The sequence below is a fragment of the Ambystoma mexicanum genome, chromosome 1p (assembly GCF_040938575.1).
Source record: "Ambystoma mexicanum isolate Mex_15411 chromosome 1p, UKY_AmexF1_1, whole genome shotgun sequence".
In the NCBI taxonomy this organism is placed as follows: Eukaryota; Metazoa; Chordata; class Amphibia; order Caudata; family Ambystomatidae; genus Ambystoma; species Ambystoma mexicanum.
The window spans coordinates 1,504,830,086-1,504,856,641 of NC_090921.1; positions in this window are offsets into that span (position 1 = coordinate 1,504,830,086).

Genomic DNA, 26,556 nt, shown 5'->3' on the forward strand with positions numbered 1-26,556 from the left:
TACCTTTGTTGCTTGTAGCCTGTGCGAACAGATACCAGTACCATTACTATCCATTTTTTTTGTTTCCCCCATAATGGCAACAATACAGCCCTACCAGTACGAGCCGGAGTATTCCGAGGTGGAATTACTCGAAAAGATGCGCAAACGATGGGGCTTCGGACAACAGTTGGGAGGACGATTCAACAGATCAAGAGCCTGAGTCTAGTCCCATGGACGGCGTCTCCACCTGGTGTACCTGCAATCGTGCCGAGAAAACTCTGGATGCTTGTCCTACATATCGGAAGGCGAGACACGGCCGCAATGCGTTACCAAGCTGCCAGACTCCAGGGCAGCCTGCCTCACATGGACCGTGTTGAGGATTATGATGGTCCTTATGCATGAACTTCGAGCAACAATTCGCCCTCGGAATACAAGTAACGAGTAAGTGTACTTTAGTTGTGATGTCACTTAGGCCACTACCATTTCATGGTTGTTTCCTATATTGTCGTTACTTTGATCTATCAATGCCAAACTAATGTAGTCTTGCAATTCTATAGTAATTGTCGTATAATACTCTTCAATATTGTAATGTTTTCAGGTAGCATTTGTACTGGCAACAATGCCATTGGATACAAGAATTGTCATTGTCAACTAAGGTTTAATACACTTATCTTGTTCATTTAAAAACAGTTTGTATCTTTCTCTTTCACAGGTGGTACAGGCTGGTGGCCTATCGTTCGTTTACATGGGGGCTTCATGGGAGGCTTGGACACTGCGTTCGACGAGTAATACCCGCCTGTGTCGTTGGTGCCATTATAGAAACTTTCCCCAATTACAGCAGTCAGTACAGGGGATTTTCCCTCAATGTGCTGCAACCAGAACTTTACAATGTGTAGTATGTTTGTGCCATCAAAATAAGAAACAAAATAAAAAACAATGGTTCTTTCAGTTTTTCAGTGAATCAAGTGTGTCTCCATTCAGCAGTGTTCCGGCCCTTTCCTGCACGCCTCAGGCCCATCCATCCCCCTCCATTATCAAAGGCAGTTTTCACCAGTGGATGTGCGCTGCCAAGGGGTGCTGTCAGGGGTGGGAACGGCCAAGGTGCCGAACAAGGTTTCTTCCACACAGGGGCCATTGTACACATGGCCTACCCAGACCCAGTGTCTACAGGCATGCTCCCCTGAAGCACGCCGCGCCCCTGCTATCCACATAAGACCACGACATATACACATCATTCATTCACATACACACCCTCTTTTCTAATTCTTTATAAACCACTTGATATTTATCATGAGAACTTCTGTGACCACTGCGAGTCAGCTCCTCGTCGTGCTACCTGTGAACATCTCCCTGTTCTCCTGCCACTAACTACCCTGCTTGCAGAATCTAACTGTTTGTTGGTCAAGGTAAGGGCAGGTCACCTAATCATATCTCATTGATCTGTCAATTTCTATCTATTTTGAACAAACTTACCCAGTAGTGTTATGTTCATTCATCTCATTGCCATTGACTTGATTTTAATTTGTTATGTATCGATATATATCAACTGTCATCAGTGTCAATTGGGATCCAACTGCATCCTTCATGCACCGCATCTATAAGCATGTTTCCTTTTGATGCACAATAGTACATTCAAGGGACAAGTAACATGTTCTGATTTTCGTCACATCAATGAATTGTTCATGAAAGTTATCCTATAATACAGCCGGCCACGCTACACTGGTTTTGCTGCGTTGACGAAAACATAACTTGCATAGAAGAATGTATGGTATAATTCCTTCTTTCTCACGCTTTTATGCAAAGTAATTTTCGAATAATGTTGACCTTTTTTTTGCAGAATTTCCAACAATGCCTGCATGTACGTATTCCCGAGGAATATAGATCAAATAAGAGAATGGGTCAGATATTGCGGATTTGCGCCGGCAGAGCTTGCAAGTAGAGCCTGTGCAGTCTTGGTGGACTTGAGGGGTGATCGATTCGGCATCTACAGCCTGCACTTTACCCCGAATATGTACAACCAATCCAAGTACACAAAGAAGAATCGACTCAGAACGACTCGTAAATTAGTCCTCAAATGCAATTCTGACTCTATTCATGCACAGGCCGCCTCAAGTGAGTCACGGTTCCTGATTTAGCTGTAGCCCTTGGGGTAGTGAACAGGTAACTAAATGGCCCGATTGGTGTTTTAGGTGTAAATGTCCAATATAATACTTTTCATATTTACAAGATTGCATTGCTTTATAACTAATGCCCATTTTGCTAAACATCTGTCCTTGGTTTTAGGAGCATCATAGAAAACAATGTATGGGCACAGATAACTATGCTATAGTGCCCTTTGAAATAAGCATAATGTTTTCGTAATCTGTCTGTTTACATGCCAATTTTTAAGATTAGCATTTCTAAATCAAATCAAATTTTCCCTTTAAAACTCCATGACTATGCACTGAATATGAAGGAACAATGTTCACGAGGAGAGGAAATCGCTGACGGGCCCATTGGTCAGCACTCATCCTCTAGAACTTGTAAGACAAGATAGCTGCACCATGTGAGGACAGAGTGTGCAGGATTCACTTACTCCGACACGACTCAATAACGAGGACTCAGTAGTTTGGCAAAAGGAAGTCAGTTTAATGACAAGTACATCAAACAGGGAAACAAATGGGAATCAGCTGTACTGCGATCACCTGTCTCGCTCTGACTTCCGCGAATTTCAGTTGAACAGCAATTCTTATAGGCAATATTCGTCATCATTGACGTCTAACTCTACAAAAACTCGACATGCAATATAATTGGTTAGAAAAGGTAACTTAAGTATAGGTGTTATATCTGTATATGATAATAGGGCATGCGGATTGGATAACTCTTATCGGATGGGCGTCTATGCCCTTCCCACTACATCGCACGTGATTGACGTCACTACAAGTATGACGTATCATTAGTTATACTATCTATAGGACTCCAGATAACTTGGTCCATTGTGATTGGGCAGGTTACATCCCTAGACATAAATCCCCATTTTAATTAGCAGCATGCAGAATGGACTCCGAAGGATCTGGTGTACCAAGTTTCACCCTGCCTCCCTTCCATCAATCAGTATCTTGGGGCTATGTGTCAATTAGTTGGCTGGGTTTGGCCTCGGAACTGTAGCCTCTTATCGGGAAAAGTTATGGCATCCTGGGTTCTGGATGACATCAGGCGATGGTACCTCTTCGCGCCTGGCTGGTCATGTGTCTGATCACCTTGCATTTGCTTTAGTTTCCAGCTTTTATTGTATTTAATTCTGCTTTGGCGCTGCCACCTGCCTGGGCCTCCCTTATCTTGACCTTGCACGTGCAGGCTGGTATGCTCTGAAGTTTGGTTCTTGCGAGCTGACGCTCTCATCCCCTTCTCTGGGTGACCTCGATTTCCCTGGCATGAGCCGCTCTTTGTTGAGTTTCGATTCCGCTCTTCCTCTCTGTTCTGGCTGAGTTGTGAAACTTGGCCTGCCAGGCCTCTGACAGCCTGGGACAATTTCTGCTTTACAAAATGGAGTCGCACTCGTATAACGTGCTTTTCGAGGTAGCTATATGGGTGGCGCATGCCGCTTCTAATATTCTATTAAGCGTTGCAAGCAGTATCGTTTTCTTGGCTTCTTGCGTTCCAAGCCTATTTACACACGTTTGATAGGACGGTCGTTCTCATCATGTCTAGCAACACGTTTTCTTATTTTCAGTATCTTCTCCTTCCTGTGTTCATTAAATCGAGTTGTATAACACTTGTTCTGACGTGCCATTTTCAATAGCTGACTTTGCTTACTCACGAGCTGCGTCGGGCCGTGGTAATTTCCACTGGCCCTCCATTAAGGCTCTTGGGGGTTTCTTCGTGGAGCTTATGTAGATTCTCCTCATTTCGTATCATCGGCTGATATGGCTGTCTGATAGGGTAGTGTGCTGCCCAGGGTTTTCTGGTTATGGGCGCTTCAACAGGTACGGATCTTCTAATGTACACTGGGCAGAGTCCCAGTGCAACTCTCTGCTGGTTCATTTCCTCTTCATACGTCACGTACCTTGGCGAATACCTTCCAGGTACCTCAAAAGGAGGGACAGGGGTACAGATCATGTCTGGGACCTCCTTTACACACCCCCCTCTGGTCGGTTCATCTACCACTTCTGCTTCATTCTTCATCTCTATTTCTTTAGATTCTTCAGTGTTTTGTTCATCGTCTTCAGGGTTTGCACATGATGGCGTGAACATGTGTGTCTTTGGAGTCCATATTTTTATTACTCCTTTCAAACTCCCTGCTGTTTTTACATGTTCATCTTTGTTCCAGGACATTAGCTGGCGTTGTCCATTTGGACTGCAGTAGATCCATTTTCCTTTGTACCTTCTTCATTTCTTTGGGTATGTGAACTATGTTCCTTCTGGCGCAAATTTGCTGGCCTTCACGAAGTCTCTTATTTCTTCATCAGTCAGGTGTCTAGGCTTCCATCCTGGTTCAACATCGACCATTATCTTCATCCCTATAGCTTTCTTCGCAGTTTTCTGGCACTGTGTAATCATTATTTTGATAACACAGAATCCTAGCAATATCATTGCTAGCAGAGCTCCCAGAAACTTGAATATATCTGCCATCCATTGTGGGACCCATGAGAACAGGGCTCCACTTTCATCCATCATCTGGTTTTTTAGGCTTGTCAGCATACTTATGGCCTCTGTTAGGGTTCCATTTTCTTCATCATGTGATGGTCCAAATGTGCAACATGATTCTCCGATTTTTGCACAAACACCTCCATCCATTGCAGTGATCATATCAAGCACATATCTGTTCTGGAGGGTCATCAGTCTGATTGCTCTCAGTTCTTTGATTGCGTTGAATCCTTTTATAGTGGTATTAATGGTCTGCAATAACTCCCACCTGGTTATCTGCAACCATTTAGCATTCACTCCAACTTGGACGTGTAGCAAGAGCATCGTAGCAAACACTGTTGAGGTGAGGCTGAACAGACTGTTTTTGTATGGGATCGCATGGAATGCCTCTTCTGACTTGGCAGAAAAGTAGTTTTCTCTCTTCATCCTGGATACCAGTTCCGCAGATCTCCTTCTCCTTAGGTAAGCATCTGCTTTTGGGGAAGCTGTCCAGATTCAGGTCATTCTTGGGGATCACTAGTGCAGGAACATGGACATTCACTATTGTGCATATGCCTCCCCAGTTTCTTGGCAGTCTTATGTATGCCTTGGTCCACACACCCAGTAGTGATCCATAATTACTGCGGTTCCACCATTCCTGGGGCGTCGAAGACTCGTCCACAGTTCTGATTCTCTCCCATCTTCCTCGTACCATTGTTTCTGAAGCATAATTTTGGGTTCTCTAGTGGTACTATGTGCAGGGGTCCCCCCCTGTCTTCGAACCATGTGAGTACGTTTTAGCCATAACGGCTTGCATCCATTCCGCACTATGTTGATGGTGGGCTCGTAATGTCCGGCGACCATCCAGGCTCTGCAGATCACCACGCCTTTTTCCCATCCGTCTGGTGAAAGCACTGTCCCCCAAATCTGCATCTGACCTCTGTTCTTCCAACTTCAGGTCTCTTCTGGGGTTTTTCCTTGGACATTTAGCTTCTGATTCACTTCCCATCTAATGTCTGCCCCTTTTATGTCAGAGTTCTCATACCTGATCACATGGTTTTTAGTATGAGCTCTGTTCCTTGTTTTTATGTCTTGAACATAATCATCCTCATCAGGATCTGTTGCTTCAGTTGCCCATTTCAGGGAGACATCACTGCCCATGAACTGGCCTCTGGTCTTGCACATTGATACGTGTGACATACAGTGTGCTGTCTGGACATCAATTTCTACAGCCACAAAGATCTTGGATTTCATCATGCTGTATGGCAGGAGCGCACAGACGAAGCATTCTCCTTCTGACTTCCTTCGCCCTACTTCCTTCATGTGCTGGTACCATATGTTGGTTCCAAGATGGGCTGTGCTGTCCAGGTAGTCGTTAAGTTCATTGTTAACTTCGTGAGGACTTCTCTTGATTCTCAGCGTTCTTCTGTAGTTTGCTATGACTATGGGCCTCATTACGACCCAGGCGTTGGACCATGGTGCTAATAGCACCATGGTCCATGCCAGTAATTTACCGACTCCGCCATGGCGGAATGGGGAATTACCACCCCATTCCAAGGTTGGCGGGGCGGTAATTCCCCATGCCGCCATGGCCCTTCCCCATTCCCATTTTTGGCCCATAGGGCTCAATGGGAATGGGGAAGGCGCTAATTATGGCACCGTAAATTACGGTGCCGTAATTCGCTCCTAGGTCCCTTTGCGGGTTGGTTTTTTAACGCCTGCTAAAAGCAGGCATTAAAGTGCAACCCGCAAAGGGACCTCGTAATCAGGCGTTAAGGGTTTAACGACGCCGACACCGTTTACGGTGCCATTAACCCCTTAAAGCCTAGGTTGTAATGAGGCCCTATGTCTCTAAATGCGTCTGTGCTGCTTTTCCTCTCTGGGTATCTTGGTGGAGCTGGCTGTCTCGGCAGCATCGCTGTGGTAGGGGAAGCGTTTGTGTTTCCTTTCCTTCCTCTTTGTGTGTTTTCGTAGACTTCTTCTAATTGCCATTGTCTCCCCAGCTCTTCAATGCGTGACTGAGTCGAAGGTCTGGTTCTTGTTTTTTGCTTTCGGGCTGATGTGTTTGCTGTTATAGTCTCTATAGTCCTGCTTTTCAGCTCCTTGTGCAGTTTCTTTGCTCTGACTATAAAGGGGAAGAAATACTCTATTAGCATTTGTGTCTTTTCTGTGAGTTCTTTTGTGGCCACTTCCTCCGTCTTTGGTGTTTCACTTGGCTTTTCTTGGTCATTTCCACTGTTCTCTGGAATTAATTGTTCGGCAGGCGGTCTCCTATTCTATGCTGCTTTCGTTGGAGGCCTTGCAGCCATTGACACTTGCCCTTGTTTGTGTGCATTCTGTGTGTGGGTGCATGCCGTGGTCCATGGTACATTATCATTCATTCCGTGCTGACCCTGTCTCCAGCTTTTCTCTCCATTCACCATCTCGAGTGTGTATGTATCACTGCTAATTACATTTAATTTTAAATCATTTGCAACATCATTAGCTTTTCTTGGAACTGGAATCACCATGGGCCTCATCACGACTCTGGCGGTAACCCTTAAATTCGGTGGTCGCCTATTACCGCCGGATTTAAGGGTTCGCCAAATCAGGACTTCGGCGGATTTCGCCCCAGCTCTTGGCTGGGGGGAAATCCGCCGAAAATTTACGCTATTACCGCCAGCGGGAAATCCGTCGGCGGTATGAGTGCAAATTTTCCCCATTGAGCCCAATGGGGAATGGGGCATTCCCAAATGGGCTCAATGGGGAATGGGGAATTACATTACCGCCGAACTTGTGATCTGGCGCTATTAGCGCCGGGAGTTCGGCGGTAGGGCTAATACCGCCAGGGGTAATACCACCAACGTTACCGCCAAAGTTGTGATAAGGCCCTATATAGGGTCTGGGTGCTTTTGTGGGATTCATATGTACATTATCTGGTAGGTGCACTGAAATTGGGGAGTTTCGTGCACCAATGGAGAGAGCAGTTCTGATAGTCAATGACAGAAAGACAATGATGATCACCAAGCATATACACATGATAGATTTGTAAGACATCTGGCAGCATTTTCTCCCAGGAAAGAAGGGACGCCCTTCTGCTGTGGGTAAAACTATGTTACTGCTCTGGGCCCCTATGTCGATCGAGTCCATAGTCAATTATTTATTCTCTGCTTGCTTCAATCTCACAGTTCAAAAGTTTATTATTACTAAAGTGTCGAGTGCTTCTCAAGTGTCCCCCCTCTTGCGGGTGATGATGATAGTCTCTGGGTGCGCAGCACGGTTTCGTTTGCTAGGCAATGGAAAAGGGTTAGGCTAGCAACATTGATACATCACATTCATCTAAGCATCTCGATATTAGGTGAGGACCCAATGCACGCCTCGAATTTGCTTTGGTCCTGAGGACATGCTGGAAATAGTTCAATGCAAAATAATGAAGTGATGGAACTGCTAAAAATAACACAAAAATAGAATGCTGTAAAAATAAAAAATAAAAAATAAAAATAACCGGGAACATATGAAAAATAGGAAAAAGAGAAAAATGACGAAAAAAGAATAAGATGATGTAGTTCTTGCGTCTGCTCCTTTCGCTCGGTCTCTCAGCGACAAGTTGATGAACAGTGGGCCTCATTACGACCCAGGCTGTAAGTTACCGCCTGGGTCGTACCTTTACCACCATGGCGTAAACTATGTTTACGCCATGGTGGTTGGCGGACTTACCGCCCCATTCCGAGGTTGGCGGGGCGGTAAGTCCCCAATCCCCATTTACCCTTCCCCATTCCCATTTTTGCCCCATAGGGCATAATGGGAGTGGGGAAGGCGTTAATTACGCCACCGTAAATTACGGTGGCGTAATTAACATCAAGGTCCCTTAGCGCCATGGATTTTAACACCTGCTAAAAGCAGGTGTTAAAACCTCCATGGCGCTAAGGGACCTCGGAATCAGGCGGTAAGGGTCGGCGCTGTTTACGCCGCCCTAAACCCCTTATCGCCTGAGTCGTAATGAGGCCCAGTGTCTCTCTCCTTGATCTGCTTCACTGTGGAAAGATGACAAAAAGGATGAAGAAAAATAAAAATGAAAACAAAATAGACTAGGAACAAGATGTCGTGTTCCCTGTTTCTGCTCTTCTCGGTCTGTCCTTCAGTGGAAAGTCTTATTGTGGATCTCGTCCTTCTAAGGCTCTCCTCAGCAGTGGATGACCATAATTGCTTCTCAGTTGCGCTTCGATGGCATCAGGATCATGTTTAACTGAACGTTTTTTACTGGGTCCTTGAGGAACGTGGGTACGTCAACATTGCGGGATCTACCTACTAGTTTTGGAAGGTTCTCAGTTGAGGTAAAAGAAAATGCTGTATGCATATTGGCTGTCTTCTGGTGTCAACGACATTTGTTCTGCTCCTCTGGTCCCTAGATCACAGGCCTTTCTTGTGACGTGAACAGTTTTTACACTTTCCTTCTGCGTGGATTGAGACCACGTAATTCAATTTGTACCACACTTGGTTCAGGAATTCGTTGTTTCTTAGGTCTCTGATAAAGAATAAGGTATCTGTGGTTCTCCCGACGAGTCCTGGGCATTCCTCTATGATGCGGAAAAATAGGGTATATGTAAGTTCATCAATGATCACTTGTGGTGGAAGCATCTGTGTCCTCTTCGCTGTGCTCAGGCAGCTTGATGAAAGCTTCCGTGATGACAGCCAGCAGTTGCCAGATTACCTTCCTGTTTGCAGGATCTTGAATAAAGTCTGTGACACTGGTTTCTCTCCCTATGAGTGACGGGTAAGATAACACCACGAGTTGAAAGTATGTGAGTACATCCCACTTGAGGCTTCTGCTGGAATGTACCATAAGTTCAATGAACAAAGTCTTGATACTGATAGCTTCAGGATATCGTTTTTTGTTCTCTGAAATGTCTCATTTGCAGTCTATCAGAGTCTTGGTGTCTTTTCAATAATTTGTGCGGTTTTAGGTGTTCATATGAGCAGCGTCACTGGGGCTTTGGGTGCGTAACTCTCTTCTTTTACTCTGCAACTTTTGGCTGTACTGAATGTCCATATTGTCTTTTTATCACCTTTCAACTATTTTAAGGAAATGTCTTGTTATGGATGCCACAATTTACTATATTCTTTGCTGTTTTGCTGCTCATGCGTCCTTCTTCCTCGTCATGGATCTTATCTGCACGTGCTGAGTTTCTTCCCCGTTGTCCGTGGTCTCTTTGCAGTCGGATGCAACAGTAGGGCTCTCCCCTATGTATGGCTTAATGTCATTTATGAAGATCCATGCCCTTCTGCCCTGGAGCTTGAAGGCGGAGGGGGTGCAGTCCTCTACAATGAAAGGGCCATTAAATCTTGGCTCGTCCCACCTTTTCCTAGTAAAGTTCTTCACCAAAACGATGTCACCAGGGAAGACGAGGGGCGCATGTACACCGTGCTTAGTGCCTGCTTTAGCACTCCCTGCTGTGTTTTGTGCTGCGCCACCCCCTTTTCCGCCGTCGCTGCAGCTGGTCTGAAATGACAGAGGCACTGGATATCAAACAGTTCAAGTACTTTTGCATCTCTGTTCCCAGAACCTCCCTAGTCGGCTGGGCATCACAACTAGCTCTATCTCTGGGGGTAAGAGCGGTCCTCATCCTTCTGCCTGTAACTATCATGTGCGGTGTGAAATGAGGGTCGGAGTCTGGTTGGTTCCGAAGTGCATACAATGCCAATGGTAGACAGTGCAGCCACCCCTTCTTTAATGTGAGCTTCAACTTGGCTATCCTTTCCTTAAGCAAGCCGTTGATCCGTTCACATATCCCATTCCCCTCTGTATGATACGCCAACGAGAACTGGTGCTTTATACCAAGCAATGAACTAATCTGTTCGAAAAGTGAATTTACAAAGTGGGCCCCATTATCTGACCTCATTACCTCGCACACCCCCCATCTAGGGAACACTTCCCTCACCAGGAACTTAGCAGCACAGGCAGCGTCGGGGTGTGTACAGGGACCTGCTTCTATCCAGTTAGAGAATGGACACACCACCACAATTAAATACCTGTACCCATTGCACATTTGAATCATTTTGACATAGTCGATATGTAAGGGCTGGAATGGTCCGTTTGGTCTGAGAATGATTCCTCTCACTACCTTTAATGTGTGCCCAGCGGTAAATTGCTGGCAGATAATGCAGTTCACCATAAAAAATGAAACATGCTCTGCTAAATTCGGTGGGAACCAGTCTTCTGCGAGCGTTGCAGCAAGATTTTCTTTTGTCATGTGGATGGGGTAGTTGTCATGATGCCTACCCCCGGGCATCCGGATCGAGTCCATCAGCCCCGGGAGCAGGCATCCAGATACTCATTAAAACCCCAACAGCCCCGGCTGGGGGATGTTTGGATTCAGTCCTGGGACCTTAGGCGCCAGGCTCATCATAGAAATCAGTCCTGGCGCCATAGGCGCCAGGCTCATAGACTTTACTTACCTTCTGCAGACCATGCTGCAAATGAGTCCAAGCCAACGTGAGGCCTGGATGCAACTATTTTATTACAGGGACCATTTTTTTACTCGGGTGTGGTTCTGGGGATCTTCTTACCTGGGACTACTTTGCAGGCTATTTAAACCATGCCCGAACAGCAGCTCATGCTTCGTGTTATTCTGCATCCAGCAGCGTAACGCTCACCGTGTTTGCAAGTCAGCATCCAGTCTTCTGCCACGCCCGCCTTGAATCTGGAGCTCCTACACAAAATGAAAAGAAAGGAGAAGAGGTTAGATCACGGACATTATTTGATTCTTTACCTGATTCCGGACCCAGCACATCTCCGAGCCTGGAAAGGACATTATTTCAGCACGCGTCGCTTCGCCAGCAGCAGCACCGCGTTATACTCACCAGTCCACCGCATCTTTCAACTCGGCGCTGCCTCCATCATTTTCTTCGTCGAAACCCAGCACCTGGGGGGAAAACAAAAGGAATAACAAGGTGAGCCGAGAAAACCGACAAAGACAATCTCTTTGCCACCATAGGCTTACCTGCTTTACCACTGGAGGTATTATCCTTTAATTCGTTGCATCTTTCTTTGCCGCACCTATAAAGGGAGAGAAAACAGCAAGTTAAACTCATGCAACTTTTACCCGACAGTGTTTGGTAATACAGACTCTTACCTGAACGCCATCAGCTGCCTCCAGGCAATATTCTTTTGGACCCAGCTGCAACCTAACGAGGGAATGGAACAAGAGTGAACAACGGTGTTAAGATGGATTTCTGAACTCTGTCCTGGAGGGGCAGAGGTTCAGAAGGCCAGCCTAGTTTCTTGGAACAGGGTAACCTCTGGACAAGCCAGACCAATCAGGGTAGCGATCGCGGCGGTCAAGACTAGGTCTCAAGAGGGGTGAGGGTGACTGAAAGCCCACAATGAGCACACAAAGCAAGGACACTTACAAATTACTCCAAGCAGGTGTTATATTAAAAATATAGACACATTTATTACAAGGCCTTTGTAACATTGACCGTAGCGAGAAATCACAATAAAACTCAAGTAAACCAACACATACAAATCTAATACAATATATATACAAATACAAATGAGTCTAACGAGTTAGACGCACGAAATGTGTAGACCACCGAGAGGGGGAGGAAAACAGGCGGTGCGAATAATAATTGGACATAGTCCGCCTTCAGAGGCACCTAACTAAAAGGAAGTCCAAGCCCTACGAAGAGTGGAGCCTTGTGCTCAAAAGTACCTGCACACTCTGGTGCCAACGGGCAAAAGGGGAGTCTCTTCGAAGGAATCGGGCAGTTTAGTTTGATGAACAAATGAAGATGAACAGAGCTCCGCGACTCAAGCGCAGCCTCCACGGTGGGCAGAAGCAGAGCGCGAGTACGGAAAGGCGTGCTGTTAGTCACAGCTGGGAAAAGCTATGGGCTACTGCAGTAGGGCGACCAGTTCCTAGCGATGCTACTCACCGGTCCCCGATGCAGGCAGACCCAGGCTTCTCCGTGTCAGTTTAGGTGCTGGCAGGTTCAGATACGAGCAGGGGACGTCTCGGCATCGTGAAGATTCCGCAGCAGCAGAAGTTGAGTTGAGGACATCTCAAACGCAGTGAACCCGCACAGTTTGTCACCACAGAAGGGCGACGGAGCGGCCGTGTGTATTTCAGCCCAATGTGCACTGCTCACTTCAGACCTGGGAATGCCAAGTGTACGAATCGTGAGAGAGTGACAAGGACTCGTAATACAACACAACCTGATGACGGTTACAGAGCAAGACTCCTGGGTAGGCTGGTCAGTCTGCTGGATGGCCCAGAGACACTTCCGAAGGCTTACATGCAGGAGATGGTGAAGATGCCGAGAATAGTTTTTCCCACTGTTCCAAGGGGTCGAAGTACCCGTACAGGCCTTCTCGTTCGATCAGAGGTAGAAAGGGTTTCACAAAGCGACAGCAGTGCAGAGGAGCAGTCCTTCAGCGGGTCACCAGTGATTCCTCGGTTCAGCCTCGTAGTTGCAGGATACTTGGCTCCTGTATTACTTTGTTCGTGAGAACACAGGAGATCGACCTGGTAGTGGTGTTTCCAGCCCATCGTATCCACGGTTCCCTTCGCACCAAAACGGAGGGGACCCAATAGGAGATCTGCTCACAAAACACTCACATCATACGTGGACCTATCATGGACCACGGAGGCCCCAGGCATTCACAGCACCCTAGACTCTCTGGCACCCAGGATGTGTATTGGGACCAGACATCCCAGCCCACATCCTGGAGGCACACACAAGGCCTGTAGAAGCCCGCAAAAGCATCTGTGTTTTGCGGGAAAGTACATACCCAAATAAGGAAGGCCCCGGGTCGGCTCGACCTGGGGGAAGGTGAATGGGGCAAGACGGTCAGCGGACAGGACAAAGAGCCTTGTGGTCTGGCCATTTTGGGATCTAGGCCACCATTTTGGGCTAAGCGCGAGAAAAACGCTTAAACGCCAAAAGGAGCTCAAAAACACAAAGAAAGGATCACTGCCACCAGTCCCGTCCGTGAGTCACTTGCACCGTTCATTATCAATCCAAAGAGAGTATCTAGGGCCTGTAGAAGACTAGAGACCCAAGAGAGCAGTAACTTAGCTTACAGTGCCCTCTTGTGTCATGTTGCGCGAAAGCTGCAACATGATAAAGAAACTACGGAAAACAACGTTTCCCGGTACTGACTGTTTTAAGGGCATGTCAGTTCACCCGTAAGAATGGAGCGAAAGGCCAGAGGAGTGCGGCAGTCTAGATCCTGGTAAAAACAACAGCAAAACGTTTAGGGGTTGCCACACGGAAGGAAAATTACCCACAGTTAAGAAATCTTTCCTAACACTCGCCCCTCCCAGACTATGGACAGGGGAAACTAATCCACCCCTGGATGAGTCTCTTGTTCAGGTCGGTTAAACATTCTGGACAACCCATCAGCATTGCTATGTTGGACACCTGGCCTATGCTCAATAGTGAAGTCGAAGCCTTGTAGACTTATGGACCACCTAAGCAACTTTGGATTCTCTCCCTTCATGTTCATCAGCCACCTTAAGGGCTTATGGTCAGTTTGCACAGTGAAGTGGGTCCCATAGAGGTAGGGCCTCAGCTTCCGTAGGGCCCACACAACAGAGAAACATTCTTTCTCCACTGTGGACCATCTGAGCTCTCTGTCCTTAAGCTGGCGACTAATAAAACCAATAGGGTGTTCCTTACCCTTCTCATCTACTTGCGATAGTACAGCTCCTATCCCAGTGTCAGAAGCGTCCGTCTGCACAATAAAAGGTCTTTGATAATCAAGGGCCCTGAGGACAGGGGCCTGGCACAAGGATTCTTTTAAGCCGTTGAAGGCCTTCTCACACTCGTCAGTCCAAGTTACCTTCTTGGGTTTCTTCGGAGTAGTGAGGGCAGTCAGAGGGGCAGCTATGGTACCATAGTCTGCCATGAAGTTGTGGTAATACCCCGTGAGTCCTAAGAAGGCTCTCAATTGGGTCTGTGTAGTGGGGGTAGGCCAGTCGTGTACTGCTTGTACTTTACTGGGAAGAGGCTGTATCCTCCCTCCACCTACTTCATGTCCAAGGTAAACCACGGAGCCTTGTCCAATCTGGCATTTACTAGCCTTTATGGTCAAGTGTGCTTTCTGAAGAGCCTGGAGCACAATCCTGAGGTGTTTCACATGGTCTTCCCAGGTGGCACTGAAAACTGCTATATCATCCAGATATGCAAGACAGAATCCGTCCAACCCATTCAACACATGATTCACAAGCCTCTGAAAAGTGGCAGGTGCATTCTTTAACCCAAACGGCATTACCCTGAACTGGTAAAGGCCGTCTGGAGTAGAAAATGCTGTCTTCTCCTTGGCATGTTCTGCTAAAGCTATTTGCCAATATCCTGCAGTGAGGTCAAACGTGCTGAAGTACTTGGAGGCACCCAAATTATCCACCAGCTCATCTGTTCGAGGCAAGGGGTGTGCATCTGTCTTGGTGAAAGCATTCAGAGCCCTGTAATCCACGCAGAACCTCAATTCAGAAGTGCCTGCCTTTGGAACCAAAACCACAGTGCTGGACCAAGGACTACTAGAGGGTTCAATCACCCCAAGGTCTAACATCTTGTTGACCTCTGTCTTAATGTAAGACCGTACTTTGTCTGACATCCTGTATCCCCTACTCTTGGTAGGTACACTGTCTCCTGTGTCTATGTTATGTTTGCACCAAGGTGTCAAACCAGGCGACTGTGAAAACAGGGGGGAAAACTGCCGAAGCAAACTTTTCACCTCAGCCTGCTGATTAGAAGTCAGGTGAGGGGCCACTCGGACACCCTCAAAGGAGCTATCTGAAGGACCGCTTTGGAATAGGTCGGGGAGAGGTTCAGACTCCTATTCCTCAACATCTGAAGCCAGTAGCAGTGCTGCGATTTTGACTCTTGGGACGAAAGCCTTCAGCCTATTTACGTGGAACACTTTTGGAGCCTGTCCAGGCCTTCCAAGGTCCACTTAATAGTTAACCTCACCCAGGGGCTCCACCACTGTGTAGGGGCCTGACCATTTGTCCTGTAAAGCTCGAGGCCTTATGGGATTCATGATCAGGACTTGCTGACCGGGTGTAAAGTTGATGAGGGAAGCTTTCTGGTGATACCAATGTTTCACCAGCGCTTGTCCTGCCTTGAATTTATCACTAGCCAAGCCCATCAGAAGTACCATCCGTTTTCTGAGCCCCAGCACATAATCTACTAGGTTGGTAGTAACAGGGGGAGTGGGCATCTCCCATCCCTCTTTGACTATGGCTAAGGGTCCCCGTACAGGATGACCAAACAGAAGTTCGAAGGGGCTGAAGCCAACACCCTCCTGTGGTACCTCTCGGTAGGCAAACAGTAAGCATGGTAAAAGAAGATCCCATTTTCTTCTCTGGGGTTCTTCCAGTGCCTCAATCATGCTCTTTAATGTTCTGTTGAAACGTTCCACCAGACCATTGGTCTGGGGGTGGTATGCTGAAGAGAACTTGTAGGTGACCCCGCATTCTTTCCACATAGCCTGCATATACTTTGACATAAAGTTGCTGCCTCTGTCAGACACAACTTCTTTAGGGAAGCCAACCCTAGTAAAGATGCCAAGTAACGCTTTTGCAACTGACTTGGCAGTTACAGTTTTCAATGGGATGGCCTCAGGATATCTGGTAGCATAGTCGACCAGCACCAAGATAAACCTATTGCCTGAGGATGTCTGCGGGTCAAGGGGACCAACGATGTTGATCCCTACCCTTTCGAATGGTATTTCCACAACTGGGAGTGGTACCAATGGAGCTTGGATTGTTGAGCCACTCTTACCAGATAACTGGCAGGAGGCACAACTCCTGCAGTGACTTTCTACTTGCACCCCCATTTTGGGCCAGTAGAAGTGCATGGATAACCTTTGCTTGGTCCTCTTAATAACAAGGTGACCAGCAAGGGGCACTTCATGCGCCAGCTGCAGGAGGAAGGGTCTTACAGCAAGGGGAACCACCAACCTCCTATGGTCTCCTTCTGTAGACTCTGTGGGCACACTATACAGGAGTCCACCTTCCCAATAAATCTGATGCGTCCCAGGAGGTTCACCCTAAAGCTGGGAGCAGGCCTGTCTCCTTAGGCCTTCCAGAGATGGGCACTCATGTTGGCCTTTACTGAATTCTTCCCTGTCAGGACCACCTTCTACTAACAAGTCTTTTAGTTCAGGATGGTCATTGGAGTCAAATACTTCAGGCATCGCCACTTCCTCATCAGGCCCGGGCAATTGACTGACTTCGTCCCCCGCAGTGGTAGGTGAGCTCGGGGGAATGTTCTCTTTCCCTCGTCTTGACTTGCTTACTCCTTTCGCCTTGGGTTTCCCCTTCGGCTGGGGCGTCGTATTGGTCTTGGCCAATGCTGCCCATGTTTGAGACCGTGTGCAGGGTCTGTCGGCAGTGTCTCCGACGAGCCCTAAAGCTCTGAGATCGTTGCCTAACAAGACCTTTCCTGGGACGTTTCTCTGAATGCTCACTGGAATCCTGACTGCTGTACCGTTTAAAGTAAGATTTACAGGTATTACTGGAAACATGCGAGGTGGGCCATCAGCCAACTTAGTGGGCATCAGAGTAGCTCTGGCAACTTCCTCTGAGTCTACCAAGGTAGAATTCACTACAGTTCGACTGCACCCACTATCCCTAAGAGCTGGAGTATCCACTACATTGATCAGCACACTGGGCCTCATACTACCTCGGCGGTAACCCTTAAATCCGGCGGTAGCGCTATTACCGCCTGATTTAAGGGTCCGCCGAATCAGGGCCTCGGCAGATTTCAACCCAGCTCTGAGCTGGTGTGAAATCCGCCGAGAATTTGCGCTCATACCGCCGGCGGGAAATCCGCCGGCGGTATGAGCGCGAAATTTCCCCATTGAGCCCAATTGGGAATGGGGCATTCCCGAATGGGCTCAATGGGGAATGGGGACTTCCAAGTCCACCCAACTCGTGATCCCGCGCTATTAGCGCCGGGGGCTATGGCGGTCGCGCTAATAGCCCCCGCGCTAATACCGCCGGCTTCACCGCCGAGGTCGTGATGAGGCCCACTGTCTTTAAAGTAGTGCTTGGTATTATCTGGAATCCTAGCATAAGCCTCTGCGACTTTAGGCTCCCAGGAACCCAGGGAAACTAAAACTACCTCAGCTTCTATCCCGCTGGGGAAGGAGTCTAAAGAGAAGGATGCTCCTGTAATCTCTTCTTCCTCGTAGGAGGAGAAGGCCAGATTAGCGGAGTGGACCCCCAAAGGTTTAACCTTACACCGGGGATCCCCCTTCACGTGGTCAGTTGCTCCACAAGCAAAACAAGATCCATTGGGTATGTTCACATAGGGAGGCTTATTGTAACCATAGTTCTGTTTTGGAGGCTGACCTCCACTACCCTGTGAGTTCTCTTGTGTCTTACCCTTATTTTTATTTTTGTGGCTCTTTTGAGAGGAAGATTTATCAGATTCTCCACCCTCCTTATCTTTGTACTTTTTCCCTTCCTCCTGCTTACCAGGATGAGTTTTGTCCGTATGGGACACTCGATGTGACACCCATAAATCTGCGGCAATGGCTAGCTTCTTAGGATCGATCTCCTTCGAATCGGCCAAATGCTGCTTAAGCTCCGGGGAAGAAGATGCAAAAATATGTTCCAGCATGACAAGACTTATCATGCCTTCAAAGGTCGAAACCTTATAACCTTTGACCCAGCCAGTCAAGTTTTTTAAGGATTCGGTTACATAAGATACCCAGGTACCACCTTCTTTTTTCTTATACTCTCAGAATCGTTTTAAATATTGGGCAGGAGTCTTTCCAAATTTTAAAATGAGAGTTTGCTTTAGCATTGTGAAATCCGCTCGCTCAGCCTTCGACATTTCCATAATAGCACTACAGCCAGAATGAGGCAGTCTGCCGAGTAACGAGGCAATCTTATCAGCATTATCAGCATCGACTTGTTGAACTTCACATGCATACTGAAACGTATTCAGCCAGTCCATAATGTCATTCTTTTCCTCATACACACTGAGCAGATCTTTTGGAAACCGTGGATGAGAGGAGGCCCCAGACCCTTATCCAGGACCCTTGGATCCATTTGCAACCTGAAGCTTGGCCAGTTCCAACTGGTGATCCCTGTCTTTCTGTTTTTCGGCCTGTTTGATTCTTAGTTTGGTCATGTTGAAATCAAGTTCCTTCTGCCTAAACAGCAGCTCTTGCTTCTTGAATTCAAGCATGGCCTCCCCATCAACACTGGCAGAGGAAACATTAGACATCTCATCCTCCCTTTCCTCATGGTCGCGGTGGACCAGTGCAGCGGCAGATCCGTTGGTTCTACCAGTGAGAGCAGCCCCACCTCCTTCCGCATGTCCTCAGAAGTTATAGCGTCAAGCTGCGCTTCTTGCCACGCCACGATTCTTTGGATCATATCCATTTTGGTGCCTTGAGAGGAGACACCTCTCTCCGCACACATCTTTTTCAATGTTTCGGATTTGGAAGCATTTAAAGTTAACAAGGTATTTGTTTCCATACTGTTAGATAGGACTGTGGCCTTTTAAAAGTTATACTACGATAATTCACTACGTGTCCTGGTAGGAATAACTTGAAATGCCTTTGCTCGTGCGCAACACTGGATGCCTTCAGTCGTATCCCACTTCTGCCACCATTTGTTAAGATTGATTTCTGAACTCTGTCCTGGAGGGGCAGAGGTTCAGAAGGCCAGCCTAGTTTCTGGGAACAGGGTAACCTCTGGACAAGCCAGACCAATCACGGTAGCGATCGCGGCGGTCAAGACTAGTTCTCAAGAAGGGTGAGGCTGACTGAAAGCTCGCAATGAACACACAAAGCAAGGACACTTACAAATTACTCCAAGCAGGTGTTATATTAAAAATATAGATACATTTATTACAAGACCTTTGTAATATTGACCGTAGTGAGAAATCACAATAAAACTCAAGTAAACCAACACATACAAATCTAATACAATATATATACAAATACAAACGAGTCTAACGAGTTAGACGCACGAAATGTGTAGACCACCTAGAGGGGGAGGAAAACAGGCGGTGCGAATAATAATTGGACCCAGTCCGCCTTCAGAGGCACCTAACTAAAAGGAAGTCCAAGCCCTACGAAGAGTGAAGCCTTGTGCTCAAAAGTACCTGCACACGCTGGTGCAAATGGGCAAAAGGGGAGTCTCTTCGAGGGAATCAGGCAGTTCAGTTCGATGAATAAATGAAGATGAACAGAGCTCTGCGACTCAAGGGCAGCCTCCACGGTGGGCAGAAGCAGAGCGCGAGTACGGAAAGGCGTGCTGTTAGACACAGCGGGGAAAAGCTATGGGCTACTGCAGGAGGGCGACCAGTTCCTAGCGATGCTACTCTCCGGTCCCCGATGCAGGCAGACCCAGGCTTCTCCGCATCAGTTTCGTTGCTGGCAGGTTCAGATACGAGCGGGGGAGGTCTCGGCGTTGTGTAGATTCCGCAGCAGCAGAAGTTGAGTTGAGGACGTCCCAAACGCAGTGAACCCGCACAGTTTGTCACCACAGCAGGGCAACGGAGCGGCCGTGTGTATTTCAGCCCAATGTACACTGCTCATTTCAGACCTGGGAATGCCAAGTGTACGAATCGTGTGAGAGTGACAAGGACTCGTAATACAACACAACCTGACGGCGGTTACAGAGCAAGACTTCTGGGTAGGCTGGTCAGTCTGCTGGATGGCCCAGAGACACTTCTGAAGGCTTACATGCAGTTGATGGTGAAGATGCCGAGAATAGTTGTTCCCACTATTCCAAGGGGTCGAAGTACCCGTACAGGCCTTCTCGTTCGATCAGAGGTAGAAAGGGTTTCACAAAGCGACAGCAGTGCAGAGGAGCAGTCCTTCAGCGGATCACCAGCGATTCCTCGGTTCAGCCTTGTAGTTGCATGATACTTGGATCCTATATTCCTTTGTTCGTGAGAACTCAGGAGATTGACCTGGTAGTGGTGTTTCCAGCCCCCTCTTATCCACGGTTCCCTTCGCGCCAAAACGGAGGGGACCCAATGGGAGATCTGCTCACAAAACACTCACACCATACGTGGACCTATCACGGACCACGGACTCCCCAGGCATTCACACCACCCTAGACTCTCTGGCACCCAGGATGTGTATTGGGACCAGACATCCCAGCCCACATCCTGGAGGCACACACAAGGCCTGTAGAAGCCCGCAAAAGCATCTGTGTTTCGCAGGAAAGTACATGCCCAAATAAGGAAGGCCCTGGGTTGGCTCAACCTGGGGGAAGGCGAAGGGGGCAAGACGGTCAGCGGACAGGACAAAGAGCCTCGTGGTCTGGCCATTTTGGGAGCCAGGCCAACATTTTGAGTTAAGCGCGAGAAACGCGCTTAAACGCCAAAAGGAGCTCAAAAACACAAAGAAACGATTGCTGCCACCAGTCCCGTCCGTGATTCACTTGCACCGTTCATTATCAATCCAAAGAGAGTATCTAGGGCCTGTAGAAGACTAGAGACCCAAGAGAGCAGTAACTTAGCTTACAGTGCCCTCTTGTGTCAAGCTGCAACATGATAAAGAAACTACGGAAAACGTTTCCCGGTACTGACTGTCTTAAGGGCATGTCAGTTTCCCCGTAAGAATGGAGCGAAAGCCCAGAGGAGTGCGGCAGAAGGCTGCACTTCTCTGGCAAAGTCTAGATCCTGGTGAAAAAAGTTTAGAGGTTGCCACATGGAAGGAAAATTACTCACAATTAAGAAATCTTTCCTAACAATCGGACATATTGAACTCTTTGAACTTTATAGACACTGGAGTCAATATTCCTCCGGAACTCCTCCAGTACCTTCAAACCAGTGAAGTAACTGGTATCTACGCGCCCCTGCATGCCATGCAGGATGGAGAGCTCATCATTTAAAAACATAAGGTGAGGTTACCAAGAGGGGATATCGGAGGTGATTAGTGGGGAGAACGAGAACAGTTGGGGGGGTGCCATCACTAAAGTCCACGGGTGGCTAAATCCCTTTCTCACTTGCAGGAGAATACTTCTACGAGTCCAGCAGACAAGATCAGGTGGGCCAGTCCAGACTGTCATCTCTTCACAACGCATCACGTTGGTGGAGACCGCAGCTGTCCGGGTCCGATCGACGCCCCTGTGGGAACCAGGTGAGCGTAACAGAACACAAAGCCTTTCTACAAATCCCCACCCGGGCGTAATGGAGACCTCAGAAACCGACCAACTAGCCCAATTGTTAGGAGAACTTAGGGCAGAAGTGCACTCCGCGCACCAAGAAACTAATGCCCTCAGGAGAGAAGTGATTGTGTCAAAGGAGCGCACTGATGATCTTGCCAGACAACTGCTGCAAAACCAAGCCGGGCAAACAACACTACCTGGACTTGGGGGGAATTCAACCCCCGTTTCATCGAACAGCCCTGTACAAGTGGTTCTACCAGGGAGCATTCCTTTAGCTCCACCCGAACGTTTTGCTGGGCACCCGAAAAGGTTTGCCGTGTTCATGAACCAATGCCGCTTGCACTTTTTATGCAGACCAGGAGCTTTTCCAAATGACCAAGCCAAAGTAGCCTTTGTGCTGTCATACCTTTGTGGCAGTGCAGCGGATTGGTCAATTCCATTAGTCAACCAGGATGGCCCTCTTCTTCGGGATTTTCAGGGTTTTCAATTGAGAATGGAAAGACTATTCGCCAGACATTCACAGGGACAGGCCCTGGATAACGAACTTCTATCCCTACGACAAGGAAACCAGGACCTGCTAACTTATATCGCAACCTTCAATAGGTTGGTGGTGGAAACCGGATGGCCAGAGGTAAAGCGAATTACATTATTTCATCGTGGACTTCGGGGTGAACTCAAAGATGCTTTGGCCCAAGTTGTGAACCCACCTCAGGATTACTCAGGATTGCGCAGAATATATAGACTTAGTGGTCCAGCTAGACCACCGACATCAGAATAGAAAAGCTGATCGAGCTAAGTTCGAGAATCGGGTATTGGTTAAACCCATTGTTACAGATCGGGGGGGTTAAGGGACCCTTAACTCAAAAAGAAAGAGAAAGGAGTCGACAGATGCAGTTGTGTCTGTACTGTGGGGCCTCAGGACATTTTCTACGGGATTGCCCTATAAAACCATCCAAGAAAGTAGTCGGAGTTGCTGATAGAAATCAAACAGAGCCTGATTTTGGAAATGACCACGCCCGACAAGCGTAGAGGTCCGCTTGCCGAGCTTTAAGAAGGCGTAGTTCAGACCTCGCACCTAATCATACCAATGGTCCTTATTGATCCAAGGCAGCCATCATGTATGCATGCAGTTAGGGCATACATTGATAGCGGGGCCGTAGGAAACTATGTGGACCACGAATTGGCTTCTACGATGAATCTACCTCACTGCAAAAAGACCACTTCGGATGTTATCACCACAGTCGATGTAACTGAAATTGCCTCTGGGCCTGTAACTCATTCCACCACAGAGATGACACTGTTGGGTCAAGATGGGCATCGAGAGACTATTGTGTTTGACTTAATCAAAGCCCTGCAGTTCCAAATAATACTGGGGATACCTTGGTTGGAAACACATAATCCTTGTATTGATTGGCGAGAGAAGAGAGTAACCTTCCCGGAGTGTGCACACACCTGTTACCCGGAAAAAACCTTGAACAAAAGCCTGGCCACAGTCGCTAATCCAGTCATGCAGTTACCTCAGGAATATCAAGAATTCCAGGATGTTTTCCAAAAAGAACAGGCAAACACCTTACCACCTCATAGATCATACGATTGTCAAATCGACCTCATACCCGGTGCACAACCTCCATGCAGTAGGATCTACGCCCTTACGGAACCCGAAAACCATCACCTATGACAATACTTGGACCAATACCTTGCTAATGGCTTCATTTGTCCATCTAAGTCCCCCACATCTTCAGCTTTATTCTTCGTGTCCAAAAAGGAAGGTGACCGCAGAACGTGCATAGACTACCGCGCATTAAACCAGATCACGGTGAAGAACCGATATCCATTGCCTCTAATCCCCAAACTACTAGACCAAGTAAAGGTTGCTTGCGTCTACACTAAATTAGATCTCCGAGGGGCATATCATCTGTTATGTGTAAAGAAGGGTGACGAATGGAAGACCGCTTTTCGCACCAAGTACGGATTATTCGAATATCAGGTGATGCCCTTCTGGTTGTGCAATGCACCAGCAGCCTTCCAGTATTTTATGAACGATGTCCTTCGTGAACTCATTGACGTCTGTGTTGGTGTATGCATAGACGATATTCTAGTGTACTCCTCCTCAGAATCAGACCATGTTAAGCACGTTCGTGCAGTCCTTGAGAAACTACGCCAGCACAAGTTATATGCAAAATTGGAAAAATGTGTTTTTCATGCTACAGAAGTTGAATTCCTTGGATTTATCCTGACTCCAAAAGGAGTCTGAATGGACTCTCGAAAGGTGGACGCAATTCTCAAGTGGTCATCACCCAGTTCAGTTAAAGGGGTGCAAAGCATGCTTGGATTTGCTAATTTCTACCGCAGATTTATTCCTGACTTCTCATATGTTGTACACCCCATCACAGCACTTTTGCGAAAAAACAAATGCTTCTTGTGGACCGAAGAGGCTGAAAAAGCCTTCCAAGAACTGAAATTGAAATTCACGTCGGCACCTGTCTTAAAGCATCCACGCCCGAGCTCCCATACATAGTTGAAACCGATGCATCCAGTTTAGCCATGGGGGCTGTCCTGTCCCAGAAGGATCCGGAAACCGGTCAACTTCATCCAGTAGCATTTTGGTCCAGAAAATTCTCGGCCCCCGAATTAAACTATGCGGTTACCGATAAAGAGTTGTTAGCCATCAAATCCGCCTTCAAGGCTTGGCGGCATTATCTTCTCGGTGCCAGGCATACCATTACTGCAATCACCGATCACAGGAACTTGCAGTATTTAATAACAGCCAAGGCCCAATCATCGCGTCAACTTCGATGGGCCTTGTTCCTTGCCGAATTCGATTTTGTGATCACTTATCGACCAGGTTGTAAAAATGGTAAGGCAGACGCTTTATCCCGAATTGGGATGGGAGAAGCATATTCGAACCCGGAACCGGTGCCTATAATTCCTGAACAAAGAATTCTTGGGATAAATACTCTACAGACCTTAGAAGATATTCATTTAAAGATCCAACAACTTTTCAGCAGCCCTGCAGGACTGGGTTAAAAAGGGCCCAGATTATTCAGTTGTCAATGACCTACCTTACTATCAAGGGCATCTATTTCTACCACACAAGGAACTAGAAGAACAAGTCATCTCCAATTACCATGAAGCTATGATGGAAGGGCACCCAGGTATTGCAAAAACTGAAGCTAAAATTAAAAGACAATTCTGGTGGCCCACCTGGCGAAAAGATGTAAAGTCATTTGTACTGTCTTGTGGCATCTGCACCCAGAACAAAAGTCAAAAGAAGAAACCAGCTGGTCTTTTACAACCTTTAGATATTCCACCCACACCATGGCACACTTTGGGCCTCATCACGACCTCGGCGGTAACGCCGGCGGTAGTAGCGCGGGGGATATTAGCGCGACCGCCATAGCCCCCGGCGCTAATAGCGCGGGATCACGAGTTGGTCGGACTTGGAAGTCCCCATTCCCCATTGAGCCCATTTGGGAATGCCCCATTCCCCATTGGGCTCAATGGGGAAATTTCGCGCTCATACCGCCGGCGGATTTCCTGCCGGCGGTATGAGCGCGAATTCTCAGCGGATTTCACACCAGCTCAGAGCTGGGTTGAAATCCGCAGAGGCCCTGATTCGGCGGACCCTTAAATCCGGCAGTAATAGCGCTACCGCCGGATTTAAGGGTTACCGCCGAGGTCATGATGAGGCCTTTTGTCTTTAGGCTTTATTACAGATCTACCGCCATGTAATGGATTCAACACCATTCTAGTTATTGTGGATCTTTTTTCCAAGATGGCCCACTTTATTCCTTTAAAAGGATTACCTTCTGCTTCAATCTTGGCCAAGGAATTTCTCAAAAATATTGTTCGAATACATGGATTTCCTTCCGTATTGATCTTTGACCGAGGTAGTCAGTTCATTTCGCAATTTTGGCAGAAGTGTTGTCAATTGGCACAAATCGACGTAAGGTTATCAACCAGTCACCATCCCCAAACCGATGGTCAGACGGAGAGAACAACCAGACTCTTGAACAATACCTACATTGTATGCTCCACCAAACCGAAAGTAATTGGAAGGACATTTTATGGATTTCTGAATACGCATACAATAACTCTGTACATTCAGGGACCGGACAAAGCCCCTTTTATACCATATATGAACATGATCCTCGAACCTCAGAACTCGATTCGCCCCAGCATTTAGAAATGCCGGCAGTAACTCATCTGCCTTCTACTATTACACAAGCTTTTAAAGAGGCCACAAAACATTTGAAACAAGCAAAAGAGAAATACAAGAAAAATGCTGATCAACATAGAAGTGAGACCCCACCGTGTCGAATCAGAGACCAAGTTTGGTTGGCTACAAGACATATACCTCTGAAAGGAACTCGGACTTTTAATCCTAGATATTTGGGACTTTACACCATTAAGGCCATTATCAACCCGGTGGCCGTCAAATTAGAATTACCCTCTAATATGCGGATTCATCCTGTCTTTCATGTTTCACTTGTAAAACCAGTTCAACCCGGGACAAGATTAACCAAACCACCTGACCCCATCCGAATAGATGGAGAACCTGAATTCAAGGTAAAAAACATCCTGGACTCTAAAATGGTTAAATCAAGACTTTTTTATTTAATCGACTGGAAGGGTTACGGACCACAAGAAAGGTCATGGGAACCTAGTGACCACGTTCATGTTCCTCGATTGGTGAAAAAATTCCATCGGGACTTCCCAGACAAGCCATGGCCAAGGGGAAGAACAATTTTAGGCGGGGTCTTGCGGGGGGGAGTGCTGTCATGATGCCCACCCCCGGGCATCCGGATCGAGTCCATCAGCCCCGGGAGCAGGCATCCAGATACTC